The sequence below is a fragment of the Macrobrachium rosenbergii genome, chromosome 23 (assembly GCF_040412425.1).
Source record: "Macrobrachium rosenbergii isolate ZJJX-2024 chromosome 23, ASM4041242v1, whole genome shotgun sequence".
NCBI lineage: Eukaryota > Metazoa > Arthropoda > Malacostraca > Decapoda > Palaemonidae > Macrobrachium > Macrobrachium rosenbergii.
The window spans coordinates 42,826,969-42,839,984 of NC_089763.1; the positions used below are offsets into that span (position 1 = coordinate 42,826,969).

The window sequence follows — 13,016 nt, forward strand, 5'->3', positions numbered from 1 at the left end:
CTCGCAGTTGAACAAAACAAAGATTAAAGATGGGAAAAGAGAATATGAATAACAAGGTCTAAACATCATTTTTACCAAAAGAAGAGCGATGTGCGCATGAATGTTGCAATCACTGCCAGTTTGATTTCTTCAGTCAAACCCCTAAAAACACCAAAATTTTTTTCAGTCACATACCAAAAAAAACTTTCTTATTCTTCTCAGTTTCTATCTTTTGTCCATCTCAAAATATCTTTAAAAAATGAAATTACTTCACTGAACATCAACAAATTGCATTTCACAAGCAAGTTTTTGTAAATGTTTCCTCCCCACGACCTTCTCAAGAATGGCTTTGCTAAAAGCTTGATTGTAACATTGTGACTTTTGTTCATTTTGCTAATCCAGAAACTTTGATCACTTTTAGTAAAGTGAGTGTCTGTCGCAAGGACTAAATATCTAATTTTTAAAAAGTAGCCCCTATATATCTAAAGATTTATAATCAGATACTGTTGATTGTTAAAACCGGCCGTATCCTCTGGAATAAACTCTAGACCTAAGTCTATCTTTAAATATGTTGCACGAAAATTTCTATATTGACGCTCATTATAGAATTTGGCTTTGCTTGATGCATCATCGACACCAACTCAGCTGATAAGCAGTCGTTATCTTCATGCTTCTTATTTACGTTTATTTAATCGCTGATTAGCGGTTCTTACAAAAGCTTAATTCTATATTTATAGTTAACAGACCCGGGTGATCATTTCACTTCTCTCTCAGTCTATGGGCCGGGGTCTTGATTCCTACATTATAATTTCTGATTAACATCTCATATAGACCACTGTGAGAGACACGATAAGATCACGTTTTCTTGTATTGGTTGATCCCATTTTTGACATTACAGATTCCATAGAAGAGTTTTCTGGTTATCTAAGTCAGTTCCACAGGCATTCCTTGATTTTACATCTCCAATCATGGATGAGTAATTCACGAGATCAAGCCATTCTTTTATCATAGAGATAATTCCGCAGTAACCTTCCAGTTACTGCTTCCTAACAGGTCCCTCTCTCCTTAATATTCAATTGCCTTAGCACAGGTATTTGACATCAACTGTACAGCATGTTTTATCCGCTGAAGTTCAGTTCTTTCTAAGTTTATATGAATTTCACTAATATTGTGATCTAGACCATATTCTGTGCACGTCTTACTTAATATTTCCTTTATACAAGAATCCGAAATCAGTGTCCCATCTTCGAAACAAAACCCCTTAGTTATAAAATGATTTCTTATCAGTTTTATCATATGTGGGGCATCGGCAAAAAGAATATTTCCCTATCATAACATGGATTTTTCATTGAAGTTTGCTTTGATTTTATTGGGTCTATCCCAAAAGCCTTCCACAATTTAAGATTGTTCGGCCCTAGATCATGAACAACTGAAATTACTGGTTAGCCTGCATTCTCTGTTTCCACAATCATTCCGATCATCATCTCATGGACACATGATTTGTCAAAATCATAAAAGTTGGTTGTTTCTATTTACCAGTCAGACCACCTCTACACGACAACCTAAATTTTTCCATGAGGTTTGCTTAATCTATTTGTTCCTATATCATAATTTCAGTGCTTTGCGATGTTCATCAAAAGATATTACGACTAGCCTCCCTTCTACAGTAAAAGTTTCAGCTGTGCTTTTCATTACCGACAGAACTTATGTCTACGTACCTGGCTCTCAGGAAAACTTCTAGCCGTCTTTCCCGTGACGTCGTGTCCCCTACCACCGCTGGCCAGGTAGCCTGCGCGTCGTCAGACCTTATAGGCTACGCCTAGACCGTGGGTACAGTAAAAGGAATGAAAGGGGTTGCAGCTAGGGGCCGAAGGAACGCTGTAAGACATTAAGTAATGCATACAGTGCAAAGAGTGAGGTTCACTGACGGCAATAACCCCCTTCGGAACAAGGAGGGGTGTGAGTAGGTGGCAGAACAACCGCTGATGTTAAAACAACCCTTTTGCCCAACAGCTCAAATTGTTTCTTTTTAATGCAGGGATCATGTCAAGATTAGCGAACCCTAACATATCCATGTCAAGAACAACGAACCCAATGATCCCCATGTAAAGAATGGCCAACCCTTTCCGGTCCGGACTCCAATTCCACATGAGGGCTAGTACTAAACACGGCGAAACAGTGATTCATCTACAGTTTCGCCGTGTTTAGTACTAGCCCCTGGGGTGTCAAATGTATTTCGACTTGTTTAGTACTAGCCCCTAGGGGATCAAATGTCTGGTACCGAAGTGTTCATGTCTAGAACAACGAACCCGATTATTTCCATGTAATGAATAACGAACCCAATAATCTTCTTGTAAAGAATAGCGAACCCTGTTGAGAGTGGGTTCGCTAATCGATCCTAATGCAGACTCAAAAAAGGATGAAAATACGGCAAGGGTCCCAGTATCTGATTTCATAGCAGGGATATGGATGGGAAGATACTTAGGATTTATAAGCACTGAGCTGCAATTACTTAATGGATAAGAAGTAGAGTGGTCAATACTTTCAATGTAAATAAAATGGGATTAAAACTTCCGTTCAAAAAGTATTCACGAGTCAATATGTTTGTAATTTGAAAAAAATACTTAGATGAAAAGAAAAAAATTGTAATGTAGTGAATATACTTTAATTACTAATTTTATGTAAATATATTATGATGTATTACAATATTATAAATTGTAAGAATTGTAAATAGATATTTTCTTAACAACAGGAAAAAAAGTAATGCCTACAGAGTGCACAGCGTGAGGGGCACTGACGGCCCTACCCACCTACGGAACAAAGAGGGGTACGAGGAGGTGGCAGAACAACCCTTTATGTTAACAACCCTTTTGCCCAACAGCTCGATTGTTTCTTGAACGGAGAAATTGACGGTAGAAAAACAACAGCCAAAATATTACTGACAGTTTATATCGAACTGGAAAAAATGACAAATCTGGCTGATTGCCATGAAAATTCAGGTCGGCATAATAATAATAATAATAATAATAATAATAATAATAATAATAATAATAATAATAATAATAATAATAATAATCCTCAACAGCCATAAAGGTGATCCAACCATATCAATAATTATCTGTCGAATATTATCGTTTGAAAACAAACTAAATCCAAAGAAGCAAGAAGAACTAGGCTTAAAATATCATGTTTCCCCACTTTATGTTTTACGTTTCGACAGATACCGTGCGTCCCAGATTTACACCAAATCCTTGTTTCTATACGAAGGTGAGCTACTGTGATATAGTGATGAAACAAAATTATGAATAAAAACTATCATCTTAAAAAAATATACGATGAATATGGTATAAGGTGACGATAAGCACACGGTTTTTTTTTTTTTTTTTTTTTGTTAATGCCCCCAAGCGAGGGAACTTACCTGAAAATGGAGTATAAAGCATTTCCTTCTTAATATAGTAAAAAGTATAAATTATTCTGCTGAAACGGCCAGTTGATTACAAGATCACTGAACAACCTACTTTAAGACTCCAAATCACCGCTTTCACTTGTAGACCATAAAATACATTTTGAAAATACCAAATTTTTACACGTATGCATACAAGTTTTGATGACAATGAATTTAATACTTCAGTCTGGAAAACAACCTTGTCAGTAATTAAATTGTGACCATGGAACTAATTTAAAATTAATTGTACACAGTGGCAGATATAACCAAGCAAGGATATCTAAAGATAAAAAAAAAAAATTATTAGCTCAAAGTAACTCTTAAGTAGTTTTGGTCTGTTCCTCCAATTAAAAATAGATTGTCAGTGTTATAAATGGATAAATTTTTCAACTTTTACAACACCACATTCCAGTGCTCAGCATCTACTTTAGTTTACAGACTGGATTTGTATTGCAAAAAGACCTTAGCCAACAATTAGAGGCAAATTCAAAAGAACCGATGATTCAGAAAGATTTCGAAATGACGCTCTCAAAACATGACTTTACTAACCACTGGTTCTAATTTCTGAATCTTCTTTTCAAGTTGACTTTTGACCATACACTCAATGCCAACAACCTTAATTTTAAGAGACGTTGTATCGATTACGAAAGCTCCCTAATGTCTTTCGAATTAATGGATTTCATTCCAGACGTCTTACACATGTTGTAATGTCTTTGAGCAATAATATTCAAAAAGTTTGTGTGAACTATGTACAATACTATCAAAAGACAAAAATAAGGAAAACATATAACCCCTGTAATGTTAAAACTTCAAAAAGGTAAAGCTTAACATATTTAGATTTAAACCAGATTTTAACTTTCTTACTTGTATAATTAATGAATCATTAAATTTAGGTTTTACGCCAAGAACCAGGGTGACTACTGTATCAATCATTCAAGGGAGTAGAAATGGTTGGACAGCTAGACCAACCGTCTTTGATCAAGTAGACGTGGGACCGGGTTCCAAAGTTGTGACTGGGAGGCGCATTCGGGTCGTTTCTGCCGTAAGCACGTTTACGTGCAAATTGGGCATGAAATAATAATGGTAAATACCATAAACATAACGTCTTACATTGTTTTGGATGTTACGGCCTAATGTGACTTACGGCCGAAACGACCAGGACCGTGGGAGAGCACCCCTCAGTTGTATGTAATACAGTATACGAGAAGCGTGACAGCATAATGGAACAAGGAATAAGGGCTGGATTTAAAGCAAAATGCTAAAACTTAGTTGCAACAAGGGCCGAGGGGACGCTGCAAACCGCCTTCAGTAATGCCTACAGGTCACTAAACGAAGTGCACTGGATACCTCTAAGGCCCTATCCACACTAGCGGGCATGCCCGTCGGGCACTTCCAGCTGTTTATATTTTCTCTCGCTTCTGAAGCAGTGTTAACAGACAATCGCATCGTTCTGGATCCATACTCGGTCGGTAAGTATAGTGGAACGGTTATGGGAACAGTGTTTGCCCGTCGGGCAGTGCCCACTAGTGTGGACAGGGCCTAATAGGTCTCTAAAAGCTACTACAGCATTACAGATCCCATCGCATTGGTCATTCATGGCTTCTTAAGCCTTTGCGCCCCTTAATGATCATGGAATCTGAACTTGAGAGTTTAACAAAGGTTCTGCGCATAGACAATGGTATTCGTACACAATACCTGATACATACGAAGCTTATAAATTTTAACCGAATTGTGCTTCGTCACACGAGCATGACAGTTTATGTCCTTCTTACGCCCATATACTTTCGGGGGGTGGGGGAGAGTTCTCACAAGTTTGAAAACCGGTTTTTTTTTTTCAGCCTATCGGTAAAACCACGTTCACAAACCGAAGGTCTTGAAAAGTTGTGGCTTACGATGTACCGTTATATAGTTTAAAAACTCAATTTTAAATACAACACGTCCTAAAAAAACATTAAGCAATAGTTGGATTTCAGTCAAGAGCATTTAAAATTATCGTCAAACTGATACAGTATTGAAGTTAACTTTCGGTTTTGTTCCAGTTCAGTGGTGACATTTTATGTTTGGGATCAAAGCAAACTGGAAATATAAGCGGTCTCTTCAAAATACGAACGAAAAATTGTCATCCACAACGTCTAATAAACAAGTATCTAAAGACCGCTCATTACCCTTCTTGTAACGGAAAATATTCGCGAAGATTTAATGGCTATCCTACCAAAGATCTAGAGAAATCCTGCCTATACGTTCGTTATAGCTATTTCAGGAAAGTCATTTTACAGTTCATACCTGAAGTTCCCGTTGTCAAAGATTAAGTCTTAAGATACTAACATTAGTTTTACTCTCCCTAACGCTGGAATGGTGGAAGTTTACAAATTTTACCCCTTTACTTTAAAACCTCAAACTCGTCCCTCTTGATATTTTTATGGTTTTGAAAAGGAATTACTGAATTCATAACATTAAGGAATTACTGAAATACGGTTTTTTTTCAGATTGACTACGCTGTCATCAGGTGCTGGGTACCACAAACCAAGCCATCAGAAAAAGGTTTCCCCACCCACTATTACTAAAAAAATGACTCCAGATTTCATGAACATTAAGCTTATCCTTCAGCTGTTACGGCGTTACCATACCAAGGTAAATTTCATTATTCAAGAGCTTCTAGTACCGTATAAGAAGAGCTATTATTACCAGAAATTTGTATTTTTATACTCTTAAAATAGATTCTCATTCACGTATGTTTCAAGCCAAACCGGCTTGGAACAAACCTGTGTAACAAATAGCAAACTAAGCCAATTTATAAATTTTTTCACTTTCTTCATACCAGCATTTTTGGGTAACCCGAGAATTACACCAGTTACTAATCTTTTTCATAAAGATTAAACTTCTTGAAAACTTCACTGGAAAGTCTACATAAACTGATAAAACAAATGCGTTCATACAAAATTCATACTTCCATCTTTATTAATATTCTTTACAAGCCAACTTAAACCAACCAGTTAAAATTAAAACCTGGTTGCAGTATACATTAACCCATCCAAACACTACTGGAGACGTACTAGTCCGTTATTGGCAGGTAAGTTTAAGGAAACCATGATCCTATGGTGTTCTAAGTTCCCTAGTGCCACAGCCATTCAGCGTCTGGAGTTACAGAACTAGTTTCTGGGCGGCAACCAAATAAAAGGTTCATCCATTTCCAAGTAAACCTACCCAGTGTCGCATCCATTCAGCGTCTAGAGTTCCAGACCTTCGCTGGAGGATAAAACTAAATTTTCATTAAATTCCAGGAAAACCTGCAAAGAAAAAAAAACCGTTAGTCCACGACCATTATTTGGTTTCTTCATACTCTTACCTATTGTTCCATGGAGATAGAATTCCCCCTCAAAAAATAATTTAAGATTCATTCTTTAGCAAAATCCCCTCAATCTACTACAAAACTTAAAAACTTAGTCCGTTTTACTAAGAGCAAATTAATCTTACTAGAACAAATTAAAAGTGCGATGGACACAATAAAAATTTGAATTAATTTTTAAAAAGTTTAAATCCAACATCAAAGAATTTATCTTCAAGTTTGATCAAAACTAAATACTGCAAAAGTTTCTTTAAAGTGGTTAAAATCCTATCGACATATCCTATGTCTTAATCTAAATTTTGTCTAAGTGTGAACTTGGGTAGAAAGAAAAAAAAAAAAAAAAAAGCAAGCCCCCTCCTGACGTACGGTAGACAATCTACCGTACGCCAGAAGGACTCCTCCCCACATCAGGGGCTCAGCCCCTGAAGGGGGAGGATAGGCTTGCAACAAATTTAGATCAAAACAAAAAAGAAATCCACTTACCACTTTTTATAGAATGTAAAAATAATTACCACCGAAGAACAGCGAAGTCAACACTTCATTTCGCCCTCGGGACGTACAAAATTCGGGCCCAAGATCTCGACTTATCCACAAATCTGAAAAACAGAAGTTAATTTCAGCGAGTTCAACTAAAATTAAGGAATCAAAATTTAAAATACTGACGTGATAAGTAGCTATGAATACGTACACGACACGCAAATCAAACAATATGAACATTATAATCAAAGGAAACTAAAAAGAGCTCTACGGTTCAAATCCCTCACCCACATAACGATATCCAAGACATTAGTACACACGCGCCGAAAGCTAAAGTGTTTTGCTCCCTCCCCGTCTCCCAACGTCGCACCAAACTGTCTCCACTATCTTAACGCTGTTCCAACAAAGGTTTCATCCGACAGCCAAGGATCACGAAAAATGAGGGTTTCTTGACCAAACAAGGACCCTTGAGTCGCCGGTCGAACGACCGGTAAATGAGTGGCAGTAACGGGCCAACAAAGTGGTTCTCGGTTAAGTGCTATAGAGTATAATGGTTGTAAGGTGTTTGAAATACTGTAGAGTCGAAGGTGCATTGTATCTGTTAGGATTATAAGCATTACTACACACCATTTCAGTTAGATAGCTGTTCTATTTAGTCATATTCATGCGTTAGGTATTCTACGTAAATAGAATTGTATATGTTAACCTTTTAATCAAGGTCCACAGAATAGCGCATTATTGGATGAAAATGTTTCTATATGGTGTTTCCTAAATGATAAACACCATTAGCGAAAGAGTTCCCGGTATAATATATAAACATATATAATGCTTATTAAATGCCCTCAAACTAAGGCTTTTTCATTTCCGACCTGCGAAGAATTATAACGATCTTCGGCTGTCGGAGCGGCCTCCAAACTAGTTTTGTTTTCATTGCACAGGCCGATGGAACGTACTTCTTGAAGTTGAATTATTTTTCCAAAGGACAGCATTAAATTCAGTGAAGTCCTCGATGCCTCAGTCTGGCGTTAAATAATTATAAATCTTACATCTGATACCACAGTCTCACTGAGCAGGCGGTCATCAACTGCCGACCATTGGCTTTCAAAACACCTGCTACCAGCGACAACTACTGAGCAACCAAAATAAAAAAAATTAAGAAATAATGATAGACGATTCCTCTGATCAACGACTGTTCGCTGATAGGTTGGCGACTGTAGGCAACCGATCTCCAACCAGTCGCTCGGTTGATCCTTATTATTTTCTTTCTTTAAATCTTCAGCTGAAAACCCTTATGATCGAGTGAGACTATAAACCCAAGAGGGCTCCAAAGGAAATCGACCTGCAGAGAGAGAGACATGTTATGGGAAAAGGTGATAAATAAATAAATTGAGAAAATGGGAAATAAAACCGATACACCCAACATTCAGGAAACATCAGCAGAGAACAGGAATGAATTTGCTCCTCGCCCAAAACACTTGGAGACCAGAACTCCACAGCTGCACTATAAGCATAGTATTCCACATTTTAGTTGTGGCCAAGATAAATCTCCTAGCAAACTGAGTTGTATTAAACCTGACGCTAGAGAAAGAAAACTGGTTGCATTCCGTAGGGGGTTATGGCCGCCGAATCCAGGGAAAAAAGTCACAGGAAAAAAAGTCACGTTAATATTTCCTAGATAGCGACCCCCAAGGGTTTTAACCCGGTATGTACCCACCTTTGCGGCGCGTTTAGTACGAGCCCGTTGTGAATGACCGTAAAAACAAACAAAAGATTGTAAATTAATGTGACTTTTTTCCTGCGACTTTTTTCCTACCCAAATATTGTGACTTTTTTTCCTGTGTCTTTATTATCGGCCACCTTGTCGCCAGTGCACTTCACGTGGTGCACTGTAGCCTTTATTTAAGATTCTCTGCAGCGCCCCATCGGCCCTAGCTGCAACCTCTTTCATTCCTTTTGCTGTACCTCCGTTCATATTCCCTTTCTTGCATCCAACTTCCCACCCTCTCTAACAATTGTTCCATAGTACAACTGTGAGGGGTTTCCTCCTGTTGCGCCTTTCAGACGTTCTCAACGTTTGGCCTACATTCCATATTTCAATTCCATAAGAATGGAAGTACAGGAAAAGGAATGAAAGGGGTTGCAGCTTGTGTGTGTTTTCAGTAAGGCTTGTCGTTTTGGAGCGTTTTCTTTGTCCCGGGATAAAATTAGTCCTAATCCCGGGTTCCCGGGAATTCCCGGGATTTTCAGTTGTCTAAAATTACACATTATACCTTGTTTCCCTTCCAGGTTTTTGATGCGCTTAGCATTACTAGATGTGCAGAAATATTACTGTAGATTGACTGTCTTATTAATTCCACCTAATGTTTGATTACAGCATACACTTTGTTTGTCAACAAAGTAAGAGCAATAAGAACAAGAGCTAAAATATGCTTCGTTAACTACTTTATTTTTGTTCTGCTTCCAAATTCCAGTGCGAATGAAAATGTAAATTATAGTTCATTATCATTGATAAAAAAAAATACACTGGTTTTCGTTTATACTCAGTGAAATGAAAAGAGTGCTTAATGGCAGAAAATGTAGTAAAAATAAATTAAGAAAAATTAAACGTATGCATTCTTTATTTATAACGTGAACTAAATGAATAAGAAGTTTCTCATAGAATAAGATCTTATATAACACGACACAGTGGACGGTACCCCACACGGGCTGCAGTCACTCATCATAAACACCTCTTGTTCAAAACCTGCTGCAAACTTGTTCGAAGCATACATTCTGCTGCGACCGTCCCAAATATATATAAAAAAAACATTAGGTAAACAGTAATACTACGTTTCCACATGATAAAGAAGGAATATGTTCCTCTTGAAAAATCTGCAAACTTATGCCTGATTATTTTGTCACGGGTTTATACCCCTGTCCCCTATAGATTTAGTTACTGCAATAAACTGGAAACACTGAAACAGATGCTTTATCTTCCCTCCATGGATTTATTTGACAGGCCTTATCTTGCAAAGCATTGCAACTTGAAATTTTACAAGATTTTAGCAATTTTAGCAAGATGCTGTTGATGGGGAAATACAATTCACTGAAAATATAAAGCGTTTTATATAAATATCAAAGCAGTGACATAATCTAGACATCTATCACTATTATCACAAGGATAATAACAAATTGTTTGTATTTAGTATATAAAAATATAAACAGTACAACAAACCCACAACCATCCTGCAGTCAAATTTGTCCCTATTTTTGTACTTAATTTTTATCCCGGGATTTGCAAAAATATCCCGGGATTATTAAACCTTGAAAATTGTCCGGGATCCCGGGAAACAAACCCTAGTTTTCAGCAAGTGTGAAAGAAAGTCATTTAAATATTAGCGTGGCTTATGTCCCATGTTAAAACCTTGATCTACACATTTACATGACGCTAATTATTTAGCAGGTCATCTGACTCGGATTGAAATAAACAAGATAATAAGTATTTACGTAGAGGTGTAATCATAGATCCGTGCAAAACTCAACGACAGGAAAGTTTTAAATACCAGTATTCTGAGAGAGGATCGTTACCCTTATAGTAAAATACATTATTCAATTCTCAAGAGAAAATAGCTATGTCCAACATTGGCAGAGGAGTGCTAAATAGTATAATCTCTTAAAAGACAATAATAATGGTTAGAAAGTTTGTTTTTTTGTAAGCACTATTACTGTAAAATGAGAGAGAAAATGTTGATAACCGTTATTTTTGCGTTCCTCCAGATCCCACGCGAGTAACGTTCATTTGTTTAAACGAGATGTTAAATTAAAATTCTTTTTTTATAATGAGAGAGAGAGATGGTGTGACAGAGAGAGTGAGAAAAAAAATGTTCATAACCGTTATTTTAGCGGTCCCTCCAGATCCCGCGTGAATATAACGTTCATATGTTTAAACGGGACGTTGAGTAAAAATCCGTGTTTTCTTTATAAGAGGAAACGCAAAGCGCCCTTAAGGGCCAACATGAACAGATTTCCAAGGCCGTTATCGCCCTTGTCACCTTTCCCTTTTATGACATTTGCCCAGGGATTAGGAGCTCGACGCTAACTGCCCTTTATTGTCCTTTCCCCGGGGGGCGGGGAGAGAGGGAGGCAGTTTAGCTTGACGAAATGAAACCATTTATATGAATAACGGGGCAAGATTTTCACGGTTTTTTTTCCCTTTAGCCGCGTTCAAAGTTATACTATCAAATTTAATATATTAATTTTACATACTTATCTTCTAATAGTTTTTTTTTATTCTGTTCTGGTTATTAACGTTATATTTTCTAAATACCATCACAAGTATTATTTTTTATAATAATTGCAATGTTCACCTTTAATATTTTGAAAAATGCTCATGACACATTAAGTGTGATGATTCATATTGTTATTTTATTTGCTGACATGTCACTTGAATTGTTCATTTATCTCTTCACTTGCGTTTTGAATATTAAAGGATCACTAATGAAATTCCCATTTTCTAAGTTAAATATTTGTCTTTTGACAAATTTGCTTAATTACCACATATTCATCACTCAGCCAACTCTGTCTGAGAATATATAAGATTTAACAATAAAGGTATTATATACCAGAAATATTTCCATTCTTTACATGCGTAAAACTAATAAAAATCTGTTAAACAGAGGCGACCTAACTGTCAAATGCAGAGTCAACCCAGTTGTAAAATGCAGCCAACCTAGCTGTCAGAAGAAGAGACGACCCAGCTGTCAAATGCAGAGTCATCCTGGCTGTTAAAAGCAGAGTCGATCTATCCATCAAAAGCAGAGTCGACCTAGCTGTCAAAAGTAGAGTCAACCCGGTTGTCAAAGGCAGAGTCGACCCAGCTGTCAAATGCAGAGTCAACCTAGCTGTCAAAAGCAGAAATGACCCAGCTGTCAAATGCAGTCAACCTAGATGTCAAAAGCAGAAATGACCCAGCTGTCAAATGCAGAGTCAACCCAGCTGTTAAAAGCAGAGTCGACCTATCCATTAAAAGCAGAGTCGACCTAGTTGTCAACAGTAGAATGAACCGAGTTGTCAAAGGCAGAGTCGACCTAGCTGTCAAAAGCAGAGACAACCCAGCTGTCAAAGGCAGAGTCAACCTAGCTGTCAAAGGCAGAGGCGACACAGCTGTCTAACGCAGAGCCAACTAGCTGTCAATAGCAGAGTCGACCCAGCTGTCTAATGCACAACTTAGCTGTCAAAAGCAGAGTCGACCCACTGTCTAATGCAGAGTCAACCTATCTGTCACAAGCAGAGTCGACCCAGCTGTCTAATGCAGGGTCAACCTACCTGTCAAAGGCAGAGTCAATGCAGCTGTCTAATGCAGAGTCAACCTAGCTGTCACAAGCAGAGTCGACACAGCTGTTTATGCAGAGTTAACCTACCTGTCAAAGGCAGGATCGACCCAGCTGTCAAATGCAGAGTCAGCCTAGCTGTCAAAAGCATAGACGACACAGCATTCAAATGCAGAGTCAACCTAGCTGCCAAAGGCAGGGTCGACACAGCTGTCAAACGCAGAGTCAACCTAGCTGTCAATAGCAGAGTCAACCCAGCTGTCTAATGCAGAGTCAACCTACCTGTCAAAAGCAGAGTTGACCCAGCTGTCTAATGCAGAGTCAATCTAGCTGTCAAAGGCAGAGTCGATGCAGATGTCTAATGCAGAGTCAACCTAGCTGTCAAAAGCAGAGTCGACCCAGCTGTCTAATGCAGAGTCAACCTAGCTGTCAAAGGCAGAGTCGACCCAGCTGTCAAATG

The 13,016-nt window shown here is 37.8% G+C and overlaps 1 protein-coding gene and 1 long non-coding RNA gene across 2 annotated transcripts in view; both read right to left on the reverse strand.

The window, feature by feature from the left end:
• The window catches only part of LOC136851562 (BTB/POZ domain-containing protein 3-like), a 26,075-nt gene extending 24,286 nt beyond the window's left edge, over positions 1 to 1,789 (reverse strand). Inside the window, exon 1 of the mRNA XM_067125822.1 lies at positions 1,698 to 1,789. The gene's annotated coding sequence lies outside the window, so the exon portion shown is untranslated. The remainder of the gene's footprint in view (positions 1 to 1,697) is intronic.
• Positions 1,790 to 6,357: 4,568 nt separating this feature from the next.
• On the reverse strand, positions 6,358 to 7,686 carry LOC136851561 (uncharacterized). Its single transcript, XR_010856916.1, has 3 exons — positions 7,535 to 7,686; positions 7,254 to 7,366; positions 6,358 to 6,711 (listed from the first exon to the last, which is right to left on the reverse strand). It is a non-coding gene; the product is annotated as an uncharacterized lncRNA (long non-coding RNA).
• Positions 7,687 to 13,016: the final 5,330 nt, after the last annotated feature.